The sequence below is a fragment of the Phasianus colchicus genome, chromosome 24 (assembly GCF_987193195.1).
Source record: "Phasianus colchicus chromosome 24, bPhaCol1.hap1.1, whole genome shotgun sequence".
NCBI classification, from domain to species: domain Eukaryota; kingdom Metazoa; phylum Chordata; class Aves; order Galliformes; family Phasianidae; genus Phasianus; species Phasianus colchicus.
This window is the reverse complement of record NC_143459.1, coordinates 3,790,495-3,801,484: the sequence shown is the minus strand read 5'-3', so window position 1 is coordinate 3,801,484 and position 10,990 is coordinate 3,790,495. Positions and strand designations below refer to the sequence as shown.

The 10,990-nt window shown below is 46.9% G+C and overlaps 1 long non-coding RNA gene across 1 annotated transcript; it reads left to right on the top strand.

Annotated features, from left to right (window-relative positions):
- Positions 1 to 591: 591 nt before the first annotated feature.
- Positions 592 to 7,727, top strand: LOC149915129 (uncharacterized). The gene is made up of 3 exons (XR_016459744.1): positions 592 to 616; positions 5,346 to 5,561; positions 5,756 to 7,727. It is a non-coding gene; the product is annotated as an uncharacterized LOC149915129 (long non-coding RNA).
- The last annotated feature ends 3,263 nt before the right edge of the window (positions 7,728 to 10,990 follow it).

The window sequence follows — 10,990 nt, the reverse complement described above, 5'->3', positions numbered from 1 at the left end:
CGAGTTTAAAATCGGACAGGTTGATTATAAGCTGTCACAGTACACACTCATGAAATTCTAACATCAGGGCACCAAGGGTCCTGCACCAAGCTGTCAGACCTTCCACCTGAACTCTAAACTTTGATCAGCTGCTGCTGCTGAGGTTGTGGTGTGCTCCCCAGCTGAAGGCAGGCTCACTGCCAGCAGAACGTGTCGGGACTGGGGATGCCATTCAGAGTTAGGCTGTGGCTGCACTCTGTGTTTTACTGAGCTCTGCAAGTTCTGTGCTTTGGGGAACCATTCCGTGGCTCTTTGAAGGTCTGAAAACCCCACGTTCAGGAAACGCTTTCAGGAGCACCACTGGGAAGTAGTTAAGAAAGAAAAAGCTCCAACTGTGATTTTTTTAAGGAACTTAACTCATCCATGTGTTGTGGAAATGCTGAGTCACGGCTTGAAGCAGTGATGGAGCACCTGGTGGGAAGGCAGGGCCAGCCCAGGGCTCAGGTGTGGGCAATGCAGCTGAATGACCAGAAGGGATAGAGACAGGCTGCTCCCCTTCCCAGCCTTCATTTAAGGGTTGGCAGGGGAGGGAGGTGTATCTTGCTGGAGATCCCTGCATACCTGAGGCTTTCTGAAGGTAAGCAGCTTCTTCCTTTTATTTCTGTGCCCACAGCTGTTGTATTTGAGTAAATATTCACTTGCTGTAGCCAGGGGTCTTACTGCTGTGCTGTCATAGCTTTGCATTGTGTCACACCATGTTATTCCTGAATCTTTTCCATGAAGTACAAAGGCCAGAAAGAGGCTGTTTTCATCTTGAGCTCTGTGAGGGAGTTCTTGCAAGCTGTCTATTCAGATGCTCCATTCTCATATAATAGAGCTTTGTTTCGGAAAAGCTTTAGGAAGCAGAGAGTTGAGTCCAACTCCAGGAACCTGAAGACCAGGGAAGCCCTGTGTAGTTCAGATCCTTTTCAGTTAAGTAGATCTCTCCATCCCAAGTGAATTTGATTTCATTTATTCTATTGCAACTGTCAGTAGTGACTTCAACAAGCCATGAGGCTTCCATCCAGCACCAGCCCTTCAGTTTATGATTACATGCAAACCCACACTGGTTACAGGACAGCTCCCTCTGTGCCTTTCTCAGCTTCCTTTACATTCTACTTTAAATGTTTGGGAGCAATAATTTATATGCAGAGTGCAAGAACTAATTAGTGTGTCTCTTGCTTTCTAAGAGGGAGCAAAAACCATAGCAAATGACATTCCAGCAAAAATGGGGTCAGCTCGGATTAAGCTCTCTTCCCATTTATCTTTGGTCTTTAGCATTAAATTTACCATACATATTAGAAACAAATTTTAATTTTCCACAGCATTGGGCAATATGTTTTCCTTAAAGCCTAGAAGAAGATTCATTAACATCCTCTCCCTCTCGTTCAGTGTGACTGTCTCCTCATTTGCACATAAATGTGGAAGTTTGCTGCCTGGGAAAGCTTGCCTGACTGATGTCCCAGTTCTGTACCAATGCACAACATACACTTCTGCACAAATGAACCTTCTACCACCACCATCACGTAGCTTTGCTTTGCTGTTGCTTCAGGATAGGGCCCAAAGTTCTTGTAGGAAGGGGCCACTGAGATTATGAGAGCACCAGGACTGACCTCTAGCAAATAGAAAAGTATGCATAGGTTGTTCTTCTTGTCGAAGACTTCCCGCCTCAAAGTCAGGCCTCTAAATTGAGCCATGGCCTAATACTCAATAGTATGAGGATGTACTTTCAGAGAGCAGCTCGTTCAACCTGGGCAGAGAGGGGTGTACTGTCTGCAAGGAGCCTGCAGCACCCAGCTGTCTGCTCAGTCTGCCCCAGTGTCATGGAATCACAGGATGGTTGGACTGGATGGGCTCTTAGTGCCCCATCCAGCCTGGCCTAGAGTATCTCCAGGGATGGAACAATGTCACATCAGTTAAGCCTCTCAGACCCAAAGGAATACCTCTAATCCTTATTTCAGTGGTCGTCAAAGGTGTTCATCTCCAGGTATTTTTAAGGTAGATGTTGGGTCACATGTGAACCCATCACCCCCAATGCCATCTGGTTTGGGTTGGGCACTCGCAGCTGCTGAGCTGATCCACCCTGTGGAAGTGCTGCTCTGACAGCCCTGTGGTGAATTTCTGAAGTTCGTTGGATGAATTTCACACCCATCCAACCACATATAAATGCATTTTTAACAAATAAATATCGTTCTCAGTATTACAGTATGTACAAGGAAGCTGGAGTCCTTGCCTGTCTGCAGCCTATGGGGATGAATGCTGTGCAGTCAGATGCTCCAATGTGTGCAATCAGGTGCTGTCTGCCTCAGATGCACCAGCATCCAGGCAAAGCTGAGGGAACCTCTTGCATCATCTCACTCATAACCCAGCACCCAGTTTTCCCCAGTGGATTGCAGTAAGCTCTGCCAGCTACGGAGATGATTTCATTATCATTAGGGTAATACAGTTATCCTAATTGCATTTGTACATGTGCAATGAGAAGTGGTCTCACTGCCGGATGCCCAAATCCCTGATTCCTTCCTTGTAGAAGTGAGACTCGAACACACAGACGTGGTGAGAGGGCTATAGATGGTGCTGTAGATGTGGGAAGTGAGAAGCCTGGGAGGAGATAGCAGATGCACGAGATAAGCAGCCACGTGCAGTGCTGATGGATGGAGACAGAGCAGAGTTTTCCTTTGCTAGCTTACTCTTAAATATCGATCTGGAAGCTTTCTTTTATCTGTATCAGTGAGCTCTGATTTACTCTCCCATCCCTGACTGCCTGTGTTCTTTTCCCAGTGGAAAATCAAAGGGCTTGTACCTACAAATGCCCATTTTCCACTTGGCTGGTGAGCTGGCAAACACGCACACTGCTGCCAACCAGCTGTGCCCAGCTGCCCATGGGCTGTGCCATCTGCAGGCATTGGAGGATGCATCTCCTCACATGACACAGCAGCTGGAACACTGATAAACACAGGTTTTACACTTTCTTCCCCGCTGTCCTTTGATCTTTCTTCGGCTGGTGGTTCAACCCAAGGAATGCTGTTTCATTCCCTTTACGTGGCATTTCTCCAGGCCTGTTTGAACTAGAGGAATCAGATATTTCTTACAACTTCAAAGTCGAGTTTAATGACTGCAAAGAGCAGCACAGCTGTGGCACTCCAGGTACAAGACGTCCTGTCTCAAGGATTGGCAGGGAATAATAAAGGCATGCATGGCAGAGACATGTTGCAAGTCACCTGTGCCTGCTGCTCTCTAAATTGACTTCTCTTCATTGTAGCCAGAATGATTCTCTGAATTGAAATGCCTTCGTATCTGAAGGGGAGGAGATGGGGGTGGGGGGAGTGGAAAAAAAAAAAAAGTTCCCTGAAGATAAAAATGTGTAATAGTCTATTTTATTTTCCACTTTCCACATCAATAATGAAAAGTTATCCTCTGGGGACAGCTAGCAACATGTTCAGTGCTACCTCTTACACATCAGTGGCACAAAGCATCCCTCGCTGGCGAGGACACGGTGCAGAGCTTGGGATGCACCAGGCTGATCGAAGCGGGGAGGCTGCAGCCTGGGGGCAGCCCTGATCCACTCTGACAAAGGTTTTGGTGCTGAGGTTGTGCCTCAAGGCTCCAATTTCAGAAGCAAATGGTATTTGTTGAGATACAAGAAAAAAAAAGTCAATAACTACGGGGGAAAAGAAAAGAAAATGGCGTAAAAATCTGGGCAGAAGCTGTCAAACAAGAGGGTGTTTCTTTTTAAGCCAAATACATACATATATACATGTATGTATATATATATGTGTGTGTGTGTATGTATGTGTATGTATGTATATATAAAATAAGGCTTTTTGCTGCATGCTGATACCAGAGTTGACCTGGAACTCAAATATCTCAAGGAAATGGGCTCTGTTTGCTTGATTTCTTCCTCTGATTACTCCTTTTATCTCTTTTGTTTGCTGCTTTTATACAAGCTTGCCCCCAGCTCTCAGCTGCAGTGGCATTGTAGCCTTCTAACCAATGTCCCCTTGCAGCTGGGCCAGCTCCACCTCTGCTGTCCAAAACAGTTGAACCTCAGTTTGCACCCTAAGCTTGATCACACGGGGAGCCTGGTACCTCTGAGAGCAGAACGAAGTCATGGAGTCATAGAATGGCTTGGTTTGGAAGGACCTTTATGATCATTTAGCTCCAACTCCCCTGCTATAAGCAGGGCTACCTCTGTGTAGACCATGCTGCTCAAAGCCCCATTCAGCCTGTGCTCCTCCTGTACAGGCAGAGAGCAGTCCATAAGATCACGGTGGGGGTGGGTGGGTGTTTGGACTTGGTGATCTCAGAGGTATTTCCAGTCTTAAGGATCCTGTGATTCTAGGGTTCATTCCACCCTGCTTTATTTCCTCTAGTTGTATGGTGATCTTCAAACTGGGATGGGTGATGCTTACTCCTTGACTTCACCAGAAGCATTGGGTCCAACCTTGGGATTCAGCCCTCACCATCCATCAGTCTTCCCTGTGGTCTCATTTTTGCCACCCCCTCCCACTACTTTTCAGCCCAGTGGATCTTAGGAGCACAGTGACACTGCATTAGCAGCCTTGTGCTGCGTGCTAAACGCCAGCAAATTCACAGGCAAATGCAGGCAATCATTCTGGGCAGCTTAATCTTTGGCTGCTTAAATTAAGATCTTTTACAAGGGCTTTATTTTCAAGGAAAGAGTGATCAGCTTGTCCTGAAAATGAGATTCTTTTTAAGTGTTTCATCTGCATTACCCGCTTTTGACAAGTTTGACATGATGGAAGTCCTGTTTGAGCACGTACTTAGAGGGCTTGGTGCAAATTCTGGGCAGGGTTCTCAGGGAATGGATCTCTGAGTTATTCCACAGCCAAATAATGATGGTCACCCACCTCTTTTGCTTTCTACAAGCAAATAAAACCTAAATCTGTTTTACGTTCTCATCCCTGTGTTTTTCTTTGCAATTAAGTGCTGCTTTTTTTTATGGCTGCCTCTAATGCCTCGGTGTAAATTTCATCGCTCTGAAGCAGAAGTGATGGTTTTGCACGTATCCCTTGGAGCCACCAGCCAAGAAACTGTCAGGTGGGGTGAGCCCGTGGCACTTGCTTGGGACTTGTTAACCATGAAAGCAATTGCATCCTATTTTATCAAGGTGAGAGGGAAAGTTGATGCCTTTGTGTTCAACAGGGAAGTAACAAAAATAATAATAGCTATTTGAAGTGCTGCAGTGAATAACAATAACGGATGCCCCATAAGCAGCCTATCAGGAAATGTCAGCCAGCTGGAAAATGCAAGTAACAAGCATTTTACATATTCCAATTTTGTTCTTCCATTTCCCTCTGTTTAATAAGGGAGAGAAAGTGTTCTGTGCAAGGAGTGGAAGAGAGCTATCAGCAGCAGTGCCTTTCCCAGCACACCGCCATCGGGCCGGTGATGGATGGAGCTCCTCCCGTGTCCCAGCAGGCATGACAATAACTGTCACCAACTGCAAGTAAAACTGAAGCAATTAATACTGAGGGCACAGCCATCCTTCACTCACTCTCGTGCAGTTGGCTCCCCTGTAAACAGTAAGAATTTTAATTTCTTGCTTGGCTTGGGTTGGGCTTGGTTGTACGTAAGATAATCCTAGTGCAGAGCTGCAGGACCTCCTTGGGACAAAGCTTAACCACTGGGACACCCAGCCCTTAAGGGGAAGCTGGAGGCTTCTCCTGAGCTATTCCTGCAACAAGCTGAAAACATTGGTGTTATTTATGATGTGTAGGTGGGGCGTGGAACTTCATTTATTGTCATGCAAAAAATACGCATCAACAGGCTCGATGCAAATCCCCAGCACTCCAATAGCTGCTCGAGGACCAGTGCACTTCAGCAAGCCTAATCCAAAGGGGAACACGCTGTGAGGGAAGGGGACTGCAGCTCAGGAGCAAAGCTGGGATAGGTGAGATCAACCTGGAGCAAAAAGAACAGCGAGAGCCGTGCTGCCTGCACGAGGCTGGATCCCTCTCCCCACCTATTGTGTCGAGAACTAGAAGTCTATCACCTCAGCCTAATGGAGCATCATCAGCTCACCTCAATGAGGCACTTAATCGAAAGAGCATTTATACCACTTGGATTGCCAGCCGCACTTTATGACAGCTCTTTGCACAAGAGATGTCATTGTGCATTTACTTCTTTGTTAGACTAGATTGGAGTTATCAGCGGTTGAGTAAACCCTGCCATTCGCAGGAACACCCTGCATACGTTTGCAGGACAGAAAGGAACAGAAGAGGAAAAAGGACGGGGCTGATAGAGGCAGGCGTGACTTGAACAACAAGGAGGAAAACAACAAAGCGCGACAAGATTTTGAGGCGTACCGTCAGCTGATGGCAACGCTCAGGGTGTGAAAAATAAGTAATTGACAGCAGTTAGCATGCAGGACAGAGCAGAGTTCTTAACGCAGTGAGATTTTCTGTGCAGCTCTCTGATTTCGGTCCTTGTTCCTGCCCGTCGCTCAGGTAACAAGCTGTGGCTGACAGCTTTGCGGTGACCCCCTCAGTTTCTGGGGCTGCAGTGGCAGTGTCCCATCTTCCTGCAGCACTGTAGCATCACAGGACTGTGTTAACACACAGCATCCTCAGAAACACCCCCACGGAACACAGGCTGCCACCCAAAGTCAACTGTAAATAACTTATTTGCAAATACTAAGAAAGGGGAGAAAACAATCTCATGCAATCTGAGAGCCAGCTGCAGGATGGAAGAAAATATGAGTTCGTTAGGAAGTGGTTTTAAAAAGCAGGAATAATTGGTCTTCCTCCCTGAATCACAGAATCACACAGAATCACAGAATTGTAGGGGTTGGAAGGGACCTCCAGAGATCATCGAGTCCAACCCCCCTGCCAAAGCAGGTTCCCTACACCTCCCTGAAGGCAGGCTGAGAGGCACGTCCTGGGCTGGAGGAAAACGTGGAGTGAGATGTTGTGAAGAGGGAGAAATTCAATTCAGAAGAAGTGGTGCAGATCCTGTAGAGTTTAGGAGAAAGCAGTGGCTGTGCCTGAAGTTTATGCCGTCTATAAAGTTTATACCAGATTTATAAAGTTTATAAAGTTACTGGAGTACACCAAGGTAAACTCAGAATGAAATTCAGCGTGCTGAGAAGACGTTGCATTTGTATATGAGGCTGAGTTAAGCATTGCTGAAGCCCTTGGCAAATCCAGGCTACACAGCAGAGCTGGGCTCGAGGTGTCCTCGCCTTGGCAGCTTCTCACTTCGTGCTGTGGTCGGATCAGATGGATTTCCACCCAAACACAGCCCAAAAAGAGCAGGATCTTTCCCACCAGCATCACAGGGAGAGGCACCATCAAGAGCAAGTCGTCGCTGATGTGGGATGGGGTGAATCAGCCCCCAGAGGAGCCTCTCTCTCTGATCATCATGCCATGGGATGGCAATCTTAGGCAAGGCACGTGAAATTCAGAAAGCAAAAAATGAGTGTTTGTTTTGGGTCTTGGCATCACGGAGCCCAGCTCAGACAGTGCACCAGGTCCCATCTTGGGATCGAACCATCAGTGGGTTCACTTTGCTCTTTGTGCTCTCATCCCTCTTTGCAGAGCCACAGGACCTCCTGTCCAACCAAAGCAACCTGTTCTGTCTTCTGCCCACAGCAGGGGCTGGAACTGGCTGATCTTTAAGGTCCCTTCCAACCCAACCATTCTGTGATTCCATGACCTTTCCTCCAGGCAACTCTTGAACCAACTGCTGCACCTTCAGAGCCCATGACCTGCTGTGGGGCAGACCAGGAAAGGTGGAAAAGCAGGCAGAAAGCGTGAATCCCATGTCCTGTTGTGGTGGGGAATTGATGAGTAAAGCATTCCTGGTGGCCTGGGGAGGAGCTGGTGGGAAGGCAGTTCTCATACAAACCCACAGGGGGTTTATTTGCCTCTGTTGAAATCCAGTGTGTAATTAACTGATCTCTGATAACATTTGCCTTGTCAGGATAGCATTCAGATCTTATCTCATCTGACAGAAGCGTTTATGGTGTTAATACTGGGAAAGAAAGGGGGAAGCTGTAATTGTGGAAACCCTATTTAATTTGAGGATTCTGTTATCTTGTCACACGGGCTGAGATTTTACTAATAGATTCTGACTCCGGGAAAATTATATGCTCAAATAGATGGGATTTTAACAGACAAGATCCCACTGATATTTATGTGAAAGCGCAGTAAGCTGCACTCAACCTTTAGAAGCATGGCTTTGCACAGGAAAATAGTTAAGCTGGAGATGGCCACAGGATCCTACCATGAGCTCCATCCTCCCAGAGCAGCCCAGGGCCACGGAGGGTCACAAAGCAGTTGGAGAGAGATCCAGGGAGTTTTGGTGGGTCAGAGTCGGTGAATATGGGACTTACAGCCATAGACAGGAGAGCTCAGATGTTGGTCACATATGCTGTTATGCAAAGGTCCCAACACATCACCTATGGCTTTGTCAACCTGCCCATGGTCTCACCATAGTTCTGGTTTATCTACGATTCTTTTCATTGCCTTCTCATAGAAACCTTTTCCTCTGGTGGGCAAAGGAAATTGTGTCACCCCCCCAAAAAAGGGTGAAACCGCAAAAACGTGCCGTGCCAGATGGGAAAAGAAGAAAGCTTTTGGGATGCTGTGTGCAACCATATTGCTGTGAATCACAGCCCAAGCTCTGCTGTGCAGAGCAGGAGGTGGTTGCGTGGAGCTGACCCCACCTCTGGCAGCATCACCTTCTTGTTTGACCACAGCAGTGCATCACATCCCCTGTGCAGCTCCGACTTAATAGGATAAGCCAACCAAACAAATGCCTACTGAAAGCCTACAGTACCTTTATGATGTTAGCTAATGGGTGATCAATTATTTCTATTTATGACAAAATTATAACCTCCAGACTACAGAAACTCAGTGTCTTTAACAACGCCATTGCTTATCCTGCAGCTTGCTAACAACAATTCTTAGGTACCAACCCCCCCATTTCTGTCCACCCTGACATAAATCTTGCAGAAACAGATTATTTGTGCATGGTGTGTGTGCATGTGCACGTGCAGGGCTTTGAAGGACCTTTCCTACACTTGAAAATATTTACCTGGAAACCAAACTAGTGATAAAGCTGCCTGGGCTTGCTATCAGCCCAGAGCATGAAGCAGATGTCTGCTCCATAGAACTGAAATGCTCAGGTCCAATAGCATAACTCAGCCATGCAAGATTTGCCCAACATTTTTATCTTCCCTGCTGTTTTTCCCCTTCCTCGTTGTAAGATAAGTGGAACACTAGGAGAAAAAAAAAAAAAAAAAAAAAGGAAGTGCAAATAGCCTTGTTAATAGATATTGGCTGGGTTTTATCGTCATTATTTATTTATTTATAGCTGATTAACTCTTATCGGTGATGCCAGCTGTCAGCTAGGCAGACAGGGCACCCATGAACATTGAATGCTGCTCTGCACCTGTACAAAGACAGAGCAATTCTGCCCCTGGCATGGAGGGGTGTGCTCAGACTGGTGCCTCTCCAAGGCCATAGGACACAGCAGTGGCTCATAAGGTCAGCCCAGTGCCTGAGGACAGCTCATGAAAGGGAAGAAGGAGAAGGGAACACAGGGACGTTTTTTGAACCTCTACACTGGGACAGATTGATCTGTTTTTCCACTGTCATCATAAACAACCAGTGAAGCCCAGAGTCTGAGCGAGCATCGTGTCTCACGTACATCATCACATCACATGTGAGCATCACGTCACGTGTGATGGATGATGTGGCCAAGTGTACATAGGGAATGGAGGGGCTCCAGGCCTGGAGCAGAGTGGGAGCATCTGAGCTTGCAGAGCAAACCCTGCTTGGGGTTAGGCCATAGGACCCCCTCGTGGTCATCCCACCAGGACTCTGACAGCCCTGGAAACAGCCGTTAGTAACGAGTTCTTGGGGTGTGCTGGGCCTCAAGTGCCACCCCCAGACCACCCTGCAATGCCATAGGAATGTTGGACTGAGATGGACCTCAGCTCAATCTGCAGAGATTATTTTTTCTAAATCCCTGTATGTCAATGGGTACCTAATTCCCATAGCCAGCTCTGAAAATCCCTAAGTCCATAACTCAGCATATTTAAGCATGTTCTTATTCCTCACCAAAGCCAACTGACTCAAAAAATTAGGTTGGGGTTTAAACATTCACTTAATGTCATGCTGAAGCAGTCCTATTTCCTACGCTCCCACTTCTCTGAATCCCTAATTAGAAGACAAATATACCTCTGCTTCACCTAGTTGCTGTGCAGCTTAACACCTTCATGTTTGTTTGCAGAGTGCTTTCAGATGCTTGCTTTAAACACTTTTTAAAAACTCAATTTAATTTGTTATGATTCCTACAGCCAGAGCCTAACAGAGTGTGGTTGGAATTGAGATTCTCAGTACCACATAAGCATTGTCGTAACATGGAGCCTCTGAGATACTTCTCATGCTGCTTGGAATCTTAGATTCTTATCTTAGATTATCATAGATATCTTATCTTAGATAATTAAGGCTCTCATTCTCATACAGCCACCCAAAAGCACAGGGCAGGCTCCTAGCTGCAGTGCCCCATCCTGTCTGATTTGTGCTCATCTCCCAAAGTGCTGGTGGATGAAACCCTGCTGGAGCAAGGAATGGAGCTGATTGTACTTTGGATGGATACAGGTTGTCCTGGTGGGTAGGGCAGATGGATACTGCTCCTGGCTTCCTTCCTTCTCACTTTGACCGTTATTCAAGGAAATAAGTTAATGATGCTCCATTGGGAAAGAAGAGAAGGGAAGAGGGAGAGGGGAGAAGAAGAGAAGAGAGAAGATAAGGGGAGAGAAGGGAAAGGGAGGGGAGGAAAGGGGGAAGGGGAAGGGAAAGGAGAAAGAGGAGAAGGAGAAGGAGAAGGAGAAGGGGAAAGAGAAGGGGAAAGGGAAGGAGAAGGGGAAGGGGAAAGGGAAGGAGAAGGGGAAGGGGAGGGGAGGGGGAATGGAGAGGGGAAGGAGAAGGAGAAGGGAAAGGGG